This window comes from Protopterus annectens, chromosome 12.part0, assembly GCF_019279795.1.
Source record: "Protopterus annectens isolate FY-2018-M chromosome 12.part0, PAN1.0, whole genome shotgun sequence".
NCBI classification, from domain to species: Eukaryota; Metazoa; Chordata; order Ceratodontiformes; family Protopteridae; genus Protopterus; species Protopterus annectens.
Genome location: NC_056746.1, coordinates 1,240,469,652 through 1,240,484,827, shown reverse-complemented (window position 1 = coordinate 1,240,484,827; position 15,176 = coordinate 1,240,469,652).

Here is a 15,176-nt window from a genome sequence, read left to right as displayed (position 1 = left end):
ATTTTATTTTCCATTATTTTTATTTTTTATTCATTTGCCACTAATTTGGGTTTATAGGCCTGGGGCGGTATTCGCTGCCTTTTTGTTATGGGCAGGACATGCCAGGGTATTTTCTGCATCTTTTGTACATTTTAGTATAGCAACCGGACTTCATTGCCCAACCTGTCATAGTGGAGATAGGCTCTGATATCTCGGCGATTTGAAGGATTGGTCTGAGGTGTTTCCCACTATTGACTTTGAGTTTGGTCGGTTTGGGATTGGATCCAGTTGAAATTAAACTAGACATGCACCTACCTAGGACTTGTAACACCATATGGGGTTGGGACTTATTCTTTCTGACCTTACTGAAAATCCAGGTCATTATACCTTGGCTTACTTTTGTTGGAAACTTATAGGTATGATTGCTTGTTAATTTGCATAACATGCATTCAAAGAGAGGATTATACTTTTTACATTATATAATCCTACACTAATTTTTAACATTCTGTCACAATTGTTGTGGTTGATACCTTTTTATTATTGTTGTGTTTAGAGAGTTGTTATTCTTATTAGGGTGATATATAGGTTAGATTTATTAGGTGGATTTATTTTACACCCTCTCTCTCTTCGCTCACTCATTCCAGACAGCTTGTTTATACATCGACAGGTGTCATTTATAGTATGTCATTGATTACTATTAATGTTTATGATGGCAATGTGTGAGATTTTAATGACTGGTTTTATTTTTATCTACTAGAAAAGGTGTTGTTTTGAATTGAATTGTGGCATCCTTTCGGGGTGTGTCTTATTTTTTTGTCTTCACATGCAGGTTTGATTGGATTTTTAACTTTGTACAAATTTTAAACTATTTTCTAACATTCTGCAATATGTTTTACTAGCATCGGACAACGAACTTCGCGGTTTATTTTTGTACAACTAAGTATTTATCAAGCTCTTCTGGCTTTCTGTCATCTTCTTGACAGTCTGTTTATATATCGGGTTACTGTATGTCACTGGTGATGATTAATGTTTTATGATGGCAATGTGTGTTTTTTTTTACAAGCAAAGGTGTTTAGATTCATATCGCTGAGTGGACTATTGGCTTTCTGAATACTTCTGTTCCAGCTTGCTCTTCTATGTAGTAATATCTTTGAATTATTTTGTCAAGGATATGATATAGTCATGGGAGACTTTAACCTTTCAGGAATTCACTGTAATTTCCTTCTACCAAGTATATTGTCTCAAACAAAATTTTTGAAAGTTGTTTTATACAACTTTGAACATATTATTAAACAACCAGCCAGGGATGATGACTTGTTGATGTTATTTGCTTAAACCATGGGATAGACTTGGTTTTACACTATAACACTGGTGCCCCAATTGGAAAATCAGATCATTATTCTAGTCAATGTGAAATTGTGACTTAAAGTGTAAAATGTGCTAGTCCACATCTATTCCTTTAGAAGTTTTATAGAACCACCTTTGAGTCTATAAATTAGGAACCTGTTTTTTGAATGGAAAGTCAGTTCAGGAAAAGTGTAATACTTGTTGTGGCAAATTAAACACCTTAATAAATAGACTTGCACCTGTTGGTGTGGCCAGTCATCACAACAAACATTTCTCTCTATGGTGGACAAAAACGTTATCACAACTGACAAATAAAACAAAGGCCCTCTAGAAGAGATATAACTGTACTCTGTGTGCTTCCACAAAATAGAGATGTAATATTGAAAAAAATTCTTGAGGAATTAATCTCTAAAAATAAGAACTGACTGTGAGAACTGACTAACTGAGAATGCTAAGGTGAATAAAAAGGCCCCATTCAAGCACCTAAGGTGCTTTAGGAAAGAAAGTAACCAACATTAGTGTTAAGTGTGGGGACTCAGACCTTACAGAACTAGTTCAACTAGTAGATTTATATGCTGAGAAATTCTCACTTTTAAACCACTTTTAAATGGGTTTAACTTTTATAACTATAAAATGAGTAGTAGATATTATGCTTGCCCAAATATCCATTATGAGTTTGTTTCAAAGGTCATTGGGGGAAGGCATTAAAAAAGTACAGCTGCAGGTCTGGAATTTTTCTTTCTGGCATAGCAATTGGTTTGGTATCTTATTTATTTATATTTGTTTACCAGGGTAGTGCACTGATCAATACTGACCAATTTCAGCCTGGGTGAAATACAAAAATTTCACAAAAAAAAAATACAAAAGTGTAAGCAATAACAGAGTAGTGTTGACTAATTACATAAAAAACTGTGTATATACATCTTAGTGAACAGTGCAATGTACAGACAAGCATATAATAATGTACAATATATACATTAGTTTGTAAAGTGATTCAATCTTCAGTGAATCTTGAGAGAACAGAAGACTTGCAAAGTTGATAATTTGGGTCTATATCACGTTATCGCACAGCGAAAAAAATTGAACATCATATGGTCAGCACCATATGTTCGAGTTTTTCGATGTGCAAGCGTATCAACGGAGATCTCCATTATAGTGCAGGATGGGAAGATTTCCCTTTTCTGCACTATAATGCGATCTCAGAGTTGATATATTTAAGTAGCGGGGGTGTAGGGGGAGCAGGAGGGTTGCCCCCTGCTTAAGACATTCGGGAGTTAATTTTTGTGTTTTTTTTTTTTTATAACGTTTTAGAGCATTTATGAGTTTGATCATATGGTGATGACCATATGATATTCGAACTTGTAAATGTTCGATAACTTAATATAAATGCGATAATTTAGGTGATATGTCCTGTGTTGAAGCAGGAGTATTTGGTTTGGATGAAGAAGTGCTTTTTGAGTTGCAGTCTGAATTTGGATTAAGAGTTGATTTCTTTAATATCAATGAAGAGAGAGCTGGCCAAAGACTAGGTGCCTAAAAGAAAAAAACATGTGCAGTGTTGTTGAGTTTGGTTCTAGGGATAATGAGAGTTGATGTGGCTTGTAATTAGTGTGTCAGGCTGTATGATGAGTTTTTTTTTCATGAAGCCTAGCTGCAAGGGGATTAAATGTGTGGAGCTGGATGAGTTTGTAGAACTGGGATCCTAAAAGTATGCCAGATCTTTATTTAATGGGTAGCCATTCGACTTTTTCTAAAATGGTAGAGTAAGTCCTTCATGATAATTTGGATGCATGGTGGATTATGCTTTGGATATTGAGGATCATATCATGACAGTAGTCAGGAAGTGTTATGGTCTTTTTAAAAGACATCTTGAGTATTGTCAGTAGTAGAGAGAGAGAGAGAAAAAAGTCTAGATTCTGCTTCTGACTTCTACCATACAGCCTATTAAGGAATACTTTTTTTTTCAGTTATTATAACACTTGCCAAATAAATAAACTTGAGAGAATTCAGAAGATGATCACTAGGCAAGTGAGATTTAAAATATACAGTTGTAAAGAGAGAGATTGGAGACTTTTTCCCTGTACTCAGTTAGGTAGAGGCTTTTGAGAGGTGACTTGAGTCTGTCACAAAATGTACTAGGAAATTAAGCATTATCAGCCCATCCTGGTGTTATATTTTTGGGGCATTGTATAAATACTAGGAATACAAATCTATAAGTAAGACTTCCAGATATAAGAGCAGGAACATTATAGAATTCTCCATAAATATGTAAGGGAATTTAGCAGTGTTAAATATTTCAAATTCCTGATAGATAAATGGTTTACAAATTTTGTTTACATTTCTTGTCTGTTAGCAATCTCTTAAATGGCTTGCAGGAGTTTGAATTTCTTCTACACTGAACATTGAGCATCAGAAGTAAGTAAAGTAACTTGAAGAAAAGTGCTGCATGTCTCATCTGGTGGGTGTGAACATACTATGTTGAATCACTGCCCTGGCTGCAATTACTTTAATACCTACACCCATTGTTGGGGTGTAGAAAGGGCATATGTTTAACTATACATAATAAAATGAGGACATCTTTGAAAGCTTTTGTAGATACTGAAGCAGTTGTAGCCAGGGCAGTCACTTAACAGAGAAAGGAATGGTGAGTTCTAGAAACATATCAAGTGGTGAACCTCCCCACTTTGTACTAACATTTTTCAAGGATTTGGTAGGAGACAGGATGTATGAATATGATTTGTCCTATTCCACTTCAATAAACACACAACACCGTATGACATTTGACGACCTTTATTAGACTTCCATAAACATGATTGTTGACCAATAGTTATAAATTTCAAGCAAAACATGACACAGGTGATAATAACATCCATGAAAGAAGACATAAAATAACCATAAGGGTAGCGTACCGCTCAACCTTGATAAGAAGCATCCCCCACTTGCTCACTTATCTTTCCACTAACAAGGCAGCGTTCCCACTCACCTTTAATTTATTGAATTACACCACAATCCAAATAAGCAGCTCTGCTTGATTATTAACTTATCAACAAGAGCAACCGCTCACTTTCTTTACAAACATTGAATTGCACATCCATCACCAGAGGGGGAACACAAGAGGACAAGCCTACCTCTCTTCTCTGTCCACCAGCCTGACCAGGCTGTTCCCCCTCTTCCACTAAAGCTTCCATCCTAAGACCAAACATCATTCGGTGTACCTATTTTCTATACTCCAGCTAGATCATTAAGACCAGCCCTCATCTGCAAAGAAACACAAAACCATAACTTTGTTAACCTCCCTCAAAGACACGGTGCCTATATCCTGAACTATTCCCTATAACACCCACATACCTGTAATGCCCAAAAACCCTACTATCCCAAACCAGTGTAAATCCAGCTGTGCCTCAATGAACCCGAATAAAGTAATATTACCCTCACCCCCACTGTACCACACCAGAACAACCATTGTGACAGAATTCATTATCTTTCACCTCAGTTTCCTTCAAGGCTTTGCTCACTTTGCTAACTGCCCTCTACACCTCATTGCATACCACTCTGATGACCAAAATATCTCCTGTGACCTGTGTATTCAGAAAGGAAGGAACAGCCACCCCAATAAATCCATCACCTTCCAAATCCAGTTCCTTCAAGCCCTGACTGCTTACATTTGCAAAAGAAAGAACACTGTAAATTCATCATACTCACCCATCAAATTTTCTTAAAGGCATTAAACCATGTCAAAAAGCACCCTTATTCTTCGAACTGCCCCATTAAACTGCCCTATCTCCCTTTTCTCAGCTCAGCCCCACTTTACCTGCATACAATCCTTTCACAGCCAAAGCAATAAACATACAGCAACATCAGTGACCTTCAATAAGCACCAAAAGTAAAATTATACCAACTGAAGATGTTGCAACTAAGCACTGTAAAAAGATAAGTTAAATATAAATATACCTTACCTGAGTCACCTATTGACTGCCATATGCAACAATCTAATAGTCTGCTAAACATTTATGTGACCAACACTGCAAAAATATCCCCACAGATCACTGCGGAAAATGTTAAGAGCTGTCTAGCTCACAGTTACCATATATAGCAGAAGAAAACAAAAAATGTTTACCTACTCTCTTGCAATTTAATCTACCAATGCAGTCAGTATGACAGCAACTTGTGTAAACAATAATAACCCCAATTCCCCCAACTAAACTGAGTAACATGAAACATCCATATAGCAACAGCCATCATAACCATGAAGAATCACCATCTACCACAATCAACAGAATACATATAGCCCTAACTAACTCCCTACTAACCCAAATCTGCCTGTCCTCCAATTTCCACAGCCTCAACACCTACAATCCCACCCCTGTAGTCCAAACTAATGGTTCATAGGTTCATAGGTTCATAGGCTGGTACTAGGCTATCGGCCCTTGGGCCTATGCAAGACTAGCCATAACAATTCCCTGGATATTTCTTCCCACAATATTTACTTCTCCGGGGCCCTGTCTAGCAGGGCAACTGACATGATCCCCGGGGTGAATTTCCTATCTCCCATCCAATCATCAAGGTTCCTTTTAAAGATGGCCAATGAGGTGCTCTGCTTGATATGTATGGGCGGTCTATTCCAGAGTATGGGGAGTCTCTGAGTCAGAAACCTATCCCTCCACATGTTTTGTTCATTGTGATGACAAGGTTTAGATCCCTGGAGCATGTGACTCTGAGGGATTGGGATTTCTTTAAGTGGAGCATGAACAACAGCTCAGGGTCTGAACAACAGCTCAGGGTCTGACATGGCCTTGTATGTTAAGCAGAGATCACCTCTGAGTAGACGATATGCCACAGAGTATAGCTGAAGTTTTTTTAGACGGTCAGTATATGGCATCTGCTTTAGGCCTGTGATTCTTTTAGTGAAGTATTTCTGCGGCCTTTCCAGCTGTTGCAGATGTCTTGTGAGGTACATACCAAACAGGGCATTATACTCTATAATGGGTCTAATGAGGGATGAGTACAGTGGGACAATGACCTCCTTTTTTCTGGATGAAAAGCCCTTAGTGATGAGGTGTGCCACATAGAAGTATTTCCTGACTGTTGTGGCAATGTGGTTATCAAAAGTGAGACCACTGCCCACCTGTGTCCCTAAGTCTCTCATCACACTTTCAATGTTTAGTGTCCTGCCACCTATGTGGTAATTCATGGGTACATGTTTTTTTCCAAAGGGGATAACTATACATTTCTTGGCATTAAGCTTGAGCCCATGGCTCTGGCACCAGGCATCGGTTTCTGTAAGGCCCTTTTGTAGAATATCCACATAATTTGGGGATTCAATAATGGCTCCCAGTTTGCAGTCATCTGCAAACTTTGTTAGCCAGAGTCTCTTAGTGTTGGCCTGTACTTCAGAGAAGGAGATGCCAAACAAGAGTGGTCCCAGGACTGAACCCTGAGGTACTCCACTTGTCACTTGTCTGGAGCTAGATTTGGAGTCGACTACTTTTACTGTCTGGGTTCTGTCAGTAAGCCAGTTGGCAACCCATCGAGTGACATAGGGATTTATGCCCAGCTTAGTAAGTTTATCTATGAATCCAGAGTGGGGGATGGTGTCAAAGGCCTTGGTGAGGTCCAGATAGGCTGTGTGGACTGCCTTACCCTCGTCCACAGCTCTGGAGACTGATTCAAAGAAGTCACTCAGATTCAGGAGACAAGATCGGCCCTTCACAAACCCAAACTGGGTGGGGTCCAGCATTTGAAGGTTGCCAATGTCTTTGTTTATAAGTTCCATGATAATGCGTTCCATGCCCTTGCAAATCAGTCTTGTCAGACTGATGGGATGGTAGTTCCTGGGATCCAAGGTGGATCCTCCCTTGTGGAGCGGGGATAAATGTAGCTGTGTGCCACTCAGTGGGCATGAAGCCTGAGGTGAGGCTATGATTAAACATGACACTTAGGTGAGGTGCCAGTTCATTTTGTAGTTCATGTAGTACACAACCTGGGATGTCATCTGGTCCCATGGATGCTGTATTCTTAGCTTTGGAGAGTGCGGTTTCTACCTGTGTGGCTGTGATTATTGGAATTTGTCAATCTTTTGGTATTGAAATGGGCCCTTTAGGGGGTGAGAGTGGGGTGAAGTTGGCACTAAATCGATCTGTCAGGATATTGGCAATATCCTTGGGATCAGTATATTTAATGTCATTCTGTTGTAACTCAGAGCAGATCTGAGCATTGCCATTTAGATTCTTGACATAACTATAGAATGCCTTGTGGTTGTCTTTGGAATCTTTGGCAATTTTATTTTCGTAACTAGCTTTTGAGGATTTTATGAGGGATCTCAACTTCTTACTGAGGCTGGTGAGGGAGTTTTTTGCATCCTGGGATTTTCCTCTTTTTTGCAACAGTTTCTTCCTTCTGCTGTATAGTTTGTTTATAGTAGGGGACCACCAGACTGGCTTCCTTTTTTTGGAGAAGAGCATCTTGGTTCTATTTGGGATGGCACGATTCATGCACGAGTGGATGTGCTCGTACAGTGCCTTAGTGTAGGATTCTGCAGTCGAACTTCCAGATCTCGTCTGCGTGGGTGTTGTGAAGTTTGTCACTTCTGACTTCAGTAGCTTGAAGTTGGCTTTGGAGAAATTTTTTAAGGAGGTTTCCTTACTGGGGGTGGGGGTAGGATGTGGATGTCAAGGGTGAGTTGCTTATGGTCAGACCTGACCAATGAGAGGGTGACCACTGGTGTGGAGCATCTATCTCCCATGTTGGTAATGACCAGGTCTAGGATATTGGAGCCCCTGGTGGGACAATGGATTAGTTGATCCAGGGCGTTGGAATTTATGAATTCCAAGAACCGTTGGGAAAAGGAGTTGGTACCTGAGCAGTTTTCCCAATTAATGGCAGGGTAGTTGAAATCACCCAGTATTAGGGTGTTTGTTGTCCTTGTCAAAAGGGCACATAGGTGGAGCCGTAGGGGGAATTTGCATTTCTGGTTTGTAGTTGGCTGTATAGCAGGATTTTGGATGGTTTTAATTTCCTTTGCCTAATTTTTAATTTGGCTGAGAACTAATTCGTTGGTAGAAATTCTAGTAATACCACAAAAAGAGACTCCGCAGCAACTGTTAGAAAGATTTAATCCACTGAGATGTAATACATCCAACGATACAAGATATACAGATACAGGTCTTCTTTTCTCTCTAGCGCCTCGGCAAACAGCCTTTACAGAGTAAATTATCCCTCACACTGCCATTCCTTCACATTTTATACAACTACAAACCCCTCCTAAGTTAATTACATTCAATTATTCAATCAAACCAGTTTTGAAAAAATAAAATATATTAAAAAACACTAACATGTTTTTAGCTAAAATTGCTAAAGCAAACTCTTCGAAGAACAGTCACAATTCAAACCATTTGGTTTTAGCGTATTAAATTTTAATATAAAATATAGTTCTTTTTTCCTTAATATTTGTTTTATACATTTGTCATTTAAATATTTTGTATTTTCAATTCTATCTAACAGGGCCTCTATATTCCCACCATGATATTTTTGAAAATGCCCTGCCAATGGACTAGTTTCCTTATTTCTCAAGATGTCCCTAACATGTTCCTTAATTCTGCAGGCTAAAGTTCTTTTTGTCTCTCCCACGTAGAACTTTTTACATGGGCATTCAATTCCATAAATAACTGCTGTAGACTTGCAGTTATATATTCCCTTCGTAGTAACTGGGATACCATTAATTTTGTGAAATTGTTGTACTATAAACCTGCAGATAGTACATTTGCCACATCTTTTTGTTCTCTGATACATAGCTTGTGTATACACTGATATATTAGCCATTCTAAACCAACTATGTACCAAAAAATCTTGTATATTTCTCCCCCTTTTATAGGAAAAACTGATATTTTTTTCCAACAAATAATCCACTTCTTTTTTTAATAAATTCCAACTGTATTTCACATGTTCCTTAATACTATCTGATAGTACAGAAAAAGTTGACACAAAATATACAACATCCTTACACTCTTGAGGTGTCTTCCATACTCCCCCTTTATTTTGTTTACCGCATTTTTTAACTTTGCTCAAACTTTCCTTAAGATTATGTTCCTCATAACCTCTTACTTTAAATTTGTTATAGCTTTGTATATACTCCTTTTCTTTAATAATAGGGTTGCTACACAATCTATTAACCCTATTGAACTCTGTATAGGGAATTGCTTTAATAATATGTGCTGGATGATAACTGCTACCATGCAGTATAGAACCAGCCCCTTGAAATTTCCTATGAATTTGATATTCTAACTTATGTGCCTTACTTCCTATTAGTGAGATATCTAAATATTGCACTTTCTGTCCATTTTGTAATCCATCAAACTTTATACCCATAGTGTTTTCCTGTATCTCCATCAAAAACTTTTGCATTTCTTGTTGTCCACCTCGACAGATAAACAGCAGATCGTCAATAAAGCGATAATATCTATACACATATTTTTTGAAAAAAGTATTAGTGTATATATACCTGTTCTCAAAATGTCCCATAAATACATTAGCATAACTGGGGGCAAAAGCCGCCCCCATCGCTGTACCCTGCTTCTGCTTATATATGGACCCATTAAATTCAAACATATTATTATTTAAACATATGTCAAACAATTCTAATATGTAATTCACAGCTTCCTCATCGCCCATAAAATATTTAATGGCTGCCTTCCCATCTTCATGCTTTATGTTGGTATACAAACTAACCACATCTATTACCATAAAATGCATATTATCCTGCCAGTATATATCCTTTACTTTTGCTATTAAATCAAAAACATCTTTAATGTATGATGGTAATTTACATACAACTGGCATCAAATACATATGTAAAAACTTTGAAATATTTTCCAAATAGCCATTTGTCGCTGAAACTATCGGACGTCCTGGTGGAGGAAAGATATTCTTATGTATTTTCGGTATGCAGTAGGAGCATGGCATTCTAGGGACATTAATATTAAACTTTTCTCTTATATCTTTATAGGAAAAGTATTGCAATCTGTAGCCTTTATCAATAACATGCTCATACTTCCTTTGTGCTTCATTATAATCATTAATATCTATTTTTTTATAAACTTGTTCATTGTTCAGGTGTTCATAGCACATTGCTAAATATTGAACCACATTTAATATAACTAACTTCCCTCCTTTATCGGAAGGTTTAAATATTATATTATTATCCTGGCTCAAAGCATTTAAACATTCCCATTCTGTTTTAGAAAGATTATATTTAACAGTTTTTCTATTCCACTTGTATTTTTCAAATTCCATTTCCATGTTCTGAGTTAATGATTTCTGAAAATATTTAATATTATCATTACTCTGAGGTGGCATAAAAGTACTAGCTGTTTTTATTATACTAGTATCAAACTCCTTATGTTCACTTATATCCAATTCTGAATTACATGAAAAAAATTCCTCATCTATATTACTAACTAACCCATTGTTACTGACCCCACAATAACCAGTTACTGAAGAATCATTATTTAAACAATGGAATACATCCATTAGATGCAATTTGCGAGTAAATTGAAATATGTCTGCCTTTAACATATGTACCCTGGGAAGAACTGTGGGTACAAATTTTAACCCCCTGTTCAAGACATTTAAAGCACATTGCGACAAATTGCAACCAGATAGATTTATCACATACTCACAATTTGATGAATTGTCACATACACAAGCAGTTTTAGTCCCATTGTCCATCCCATTTACCCTTTTTAGTGGAGCGCTGCTTTCCATAACCTTCCCCATTATACCCCTGTCCATTCCAACTCTGTTTCCAATTGAAATGGTTGTCCTGAAACAAATTTAATCCCTTCCAGTTCCCAGGATTTGGAAGCGCTGGATATTCTTCACTATCCGTTTCTGCTTCTGTTTGCGATAACCCACTTTTCGCTGAAACGCGTCCTGCTCCTTCTGCTTCCGCTCCCTTCTCTCTACGTTCAAAATGCACACGTTGTCGTCGGGCTTTGGGATTGGTCAACAGCAAAAACGCCCTTTTGTTTTCATAGTCACGTAGGTCTCTATGTAACTTACTTTTCTTACGGTCAATGAGCTCCGACTCGTACACATTTAATTGTTCATTTGTCTTAACTAAAAACTGCTGAAGTTCATCATGTTTAATTTTGTTGGAGATATCAATACACAGTATTTTTATTTCCTCCCTCAACTTTTGCTTTTTCAGTACATCTCTTTCTATAAGTATTCGGACCCATTCCTTACTACACCTATGAGCGGCTGCTAGCCATCTATCATAAAATTGCTTTTCCTCAGAGCTGGTAAGATCAAAAGGTGTAGAAGGATTTTTGATACTCCGCAGCCCCCTCGGAGTGATATCTAACTCTTCGTACCGCTGCAAACTCTGCAAATTCAAAAACACTGAAGTCTCTTTGAACAACAATTTTTCTATTTGTGTATATAAGTCCTGAATTTCAGGTGCCACCATAGTCTCTATTTTCTTACCGACACGTGCAAATGGATTTTGTTGCCACAACTTCCGATCCTGCTGCCATTTGTTATATATCCCAGATACTGCTTCACCATTTTGTACCTCATCTCTTCCTTGTACTGCACCCGCATTCATGGAATTATTTGTACCATTTGAAGCAATAAGAAAGCTGTCAATCGATTTTTGTGTACTGTCCATGGCAGTCTCTCTGAACATCCTAGGTAATGCTGCAAAGGAGTCATTTGCTATAATTGCAAAACCACTAAATACACACGAACAAATTCTAGTAATACCACAAAAAGAGTCTCCGCAGCAACTGTTAGAAAGATTTAATCCACTGAGATGTAATACATCCAACGATACAAGATATACAGATACAGGTCTTCTTTTCTCTCTAGCGCCTCGGCAAACAGCCTTTACAGAGTAAATTATCCCTCACACTGCCATTCCTTCACATTTTATACAACTACAAACCCCTCCTAAGTTAATTACATTCAATTATTCAATCAAACCAGTTTTGAAAAAATAAAATATATTAAAAAACACTAACATGTTTTTAGCTAAAATTGCTAAAGCAAACTCTTCCAAGAACAGTCACAATTCAAACCATTTGGTTTTAGCGTATTAAATTTTAATATAAAATATAGTTCTTTTTTCCTTAATATTTGTTTTATACATTTGTCATTTAAATATTTTGTATTTTCAATTCTATCTAACACTGTGACCCTAAGGGCCTCTATATTCCCACCATGATATTTTTGAAAATGCCCTGCCAACGGACTAGTTTCCTTATTTCTCAAGATGTCCCTAACATGTTCCTTAATTCTGCAGGCTAAAGTTCTTTTTGTCTCTCCCACGTAGAACTTTTTACATGGGCATTCAATTCCATAAATAACTGCTGTAGACTTGCAGTTATATATTCCCTTCGTAGTAACTGGGATACCATTCATTTTGTGAAATTGTTGTACTATAAACCTGCAGATAGTACATTTGCCACATCTTTTTGTTCCCTGATACATAGCTTGTGTATACACTGATATATTAGCCATTCTAAACCGACTTCGTACCAAAAAATCTTGTATATTTCTCCCACTTTTATAGGAAAAACTGATATTTTTTTCCAACAAATAATCCACTTCTTTTTTTAATAAATTCCAACTGTATTTCACATGTTCCTTAATACTATCTGATAGTACAGAAAAATTTGACACAAAATATACAACATCCTTACACTCTTGAGGTGTCTTCCATACTGCCCCTTTATTTTGTTTACCGCATTTTTTAACTTTGCTCAAACTTTCCTTAAGATTATGTTCCTCATAACCTCTTACTTTAAATTTGTTATAGCTTTGTATATACTCCTTTTCTTTAATAATAGGGTTGCTACACAATCTATTAACCCTATTGAACTCTGTATAGGGAATTGCTTTAATAATATGTGCTGGATGATAACTGCTACCATGCAGTATAGAACCAGCCCCTTGAAATTTCCTATGAATTTGATATTCTAACTTATGTGCCTTACTTCCTATTAGTGAGATATCTAAATATTGCACTTTCTGTCCATTTTGTAATCCATCAAACTTTATACCCATAGTGTTTTCCAGTATCTCCATCATAAACTTTTGCATTTCTTGTTGTCCACCTCGACAGATAAACAGCAGATCGTCAATAAAGCGATAATATCTATACACATATTTTTTGAAAAAAGCATTAGTGTATATATACCTGTTCTCAAAATGTCCCATAAATACATTAGCATAACTGGGGGCAAAAGCCGCCCCCATCGCTGTACCCTGCTTCTGCGTATATATGGACCCATTAAATTCAAACATATTATTATTTAAACATATGTCAAACAATTCTAATATGTAATTCACAGCTTCCTCATCGCCCATAAAATATTTAATGGCTGCCTTCCCATCTTCATGCTTTATGTTGGTCTGTGTCTGTGTGTCTGTGTGTGTGTGTGTGTGTGTGTGTGTGCATGTGTGTGAGTGCGTGTGTGCGTGCATGCGTGCGTGTGTGTGAGTGTGTGGGTGTGTGTGTGTGTGTGTGTGTGTGTGTGTGTGAGTGTGTGTGTGTGTGTGTGTGAGTGTGAGTGTGTGTGTGTGTGTGTGTGTGTGTGTGTGTGTGTGTGTGTGTGTGTGTGTGTGTGTGTGTGTGTGTGTGTGTGTGTGTGTGTGTGTGTGTGTGTGTGTGTGTGTGTGTGTGTGTGTGTGTGAGTGTGTGTGTGTGTGTGTGTGTGTGTGAGTGTGAGTGTGTGTGTGTGTGTGTGTGTGTGTGTGTGTGTGTGTGTGTGTGTGTGTGTGTGTGTGTGTGTGTGTGTGTGTGTGTGTGTGTGTGTGTGTGTGTGTGTGTGTGTGTGTGTGTGTGTGTGTGTGTGTGTGTGTGTGTGTGTGTGCGTGTGTGCGTGTATCTAGCAGCTGTTTTCTTCAGCTTGCTAATGTAACTATAGATGCCTTAAGCTGCCCACCATTACCTGAATGACTTCTAAATAATTCATAAGATCCTTTACAAAAACTTCAGTGCATCTTTTCAAGTTTGCTGTTGAATTGCAAAAGGGGTTCATTAACACTAACTTATCTCTTCATTTTATATGCTGCCACATATTTGTTCTTTATGCAATACATGGTGTCTGATCCTTTGTAATTTGGCTTGTCATCCTGTGGCATTGCCTTTGTTTGTGAAACGTAGGAGGTTTAGAATATTCATGAACTTGTGCCAGCTCATATGTAACTTAACAACAGCACAGAAAGGAAATGATCACTGTTCTGTCAATTTGTCACTTATGTTTTCTTTCCTAACCTAATTAGCAAAGTAACAGATTTAAAGATGTACATTTATTCTGGATACATGCCTTCCAGTATTTGAATATCTTGTTTGATTTTCACCAGAGAGAAGTTGTTAGCAAGTATTCTTTCTTTGTATAAATAAATCCTATAAAGCAATGTGTTCCATGAAGACTTTATTCTGAAAAAAATCTGAAGAAATGCTTTATATGTTCTGTAACTCCAGTAAATGCTTTGGACATCCATTAACTTGGGGTGTTAATGTAATAAACACAGTTGCTGCTCAGTGTGCTTGCAGGCACACTGGACTATGTTGTTGTTTTGTCCTATACTACCAAAACAGTAGTTCCCAGAAAGCCTGTGGCAGAAATTGATTTTTCACAATGTCTTTGCTTTTCCCTATCCATATAACTGTCATATATCCCTATGTCATCCTTTGCTAGTCATATGATGTTTCATTTGGTTCATATAACAGTCAATACCCCAATACCATTCTTCGCTCAGGTCTGCAGCATTCCCGTAAAGTGATTATCAACATCTCACTTCATTCCTTGAATTACACATTTTAACTCAGCAAATTGGTGAGTACT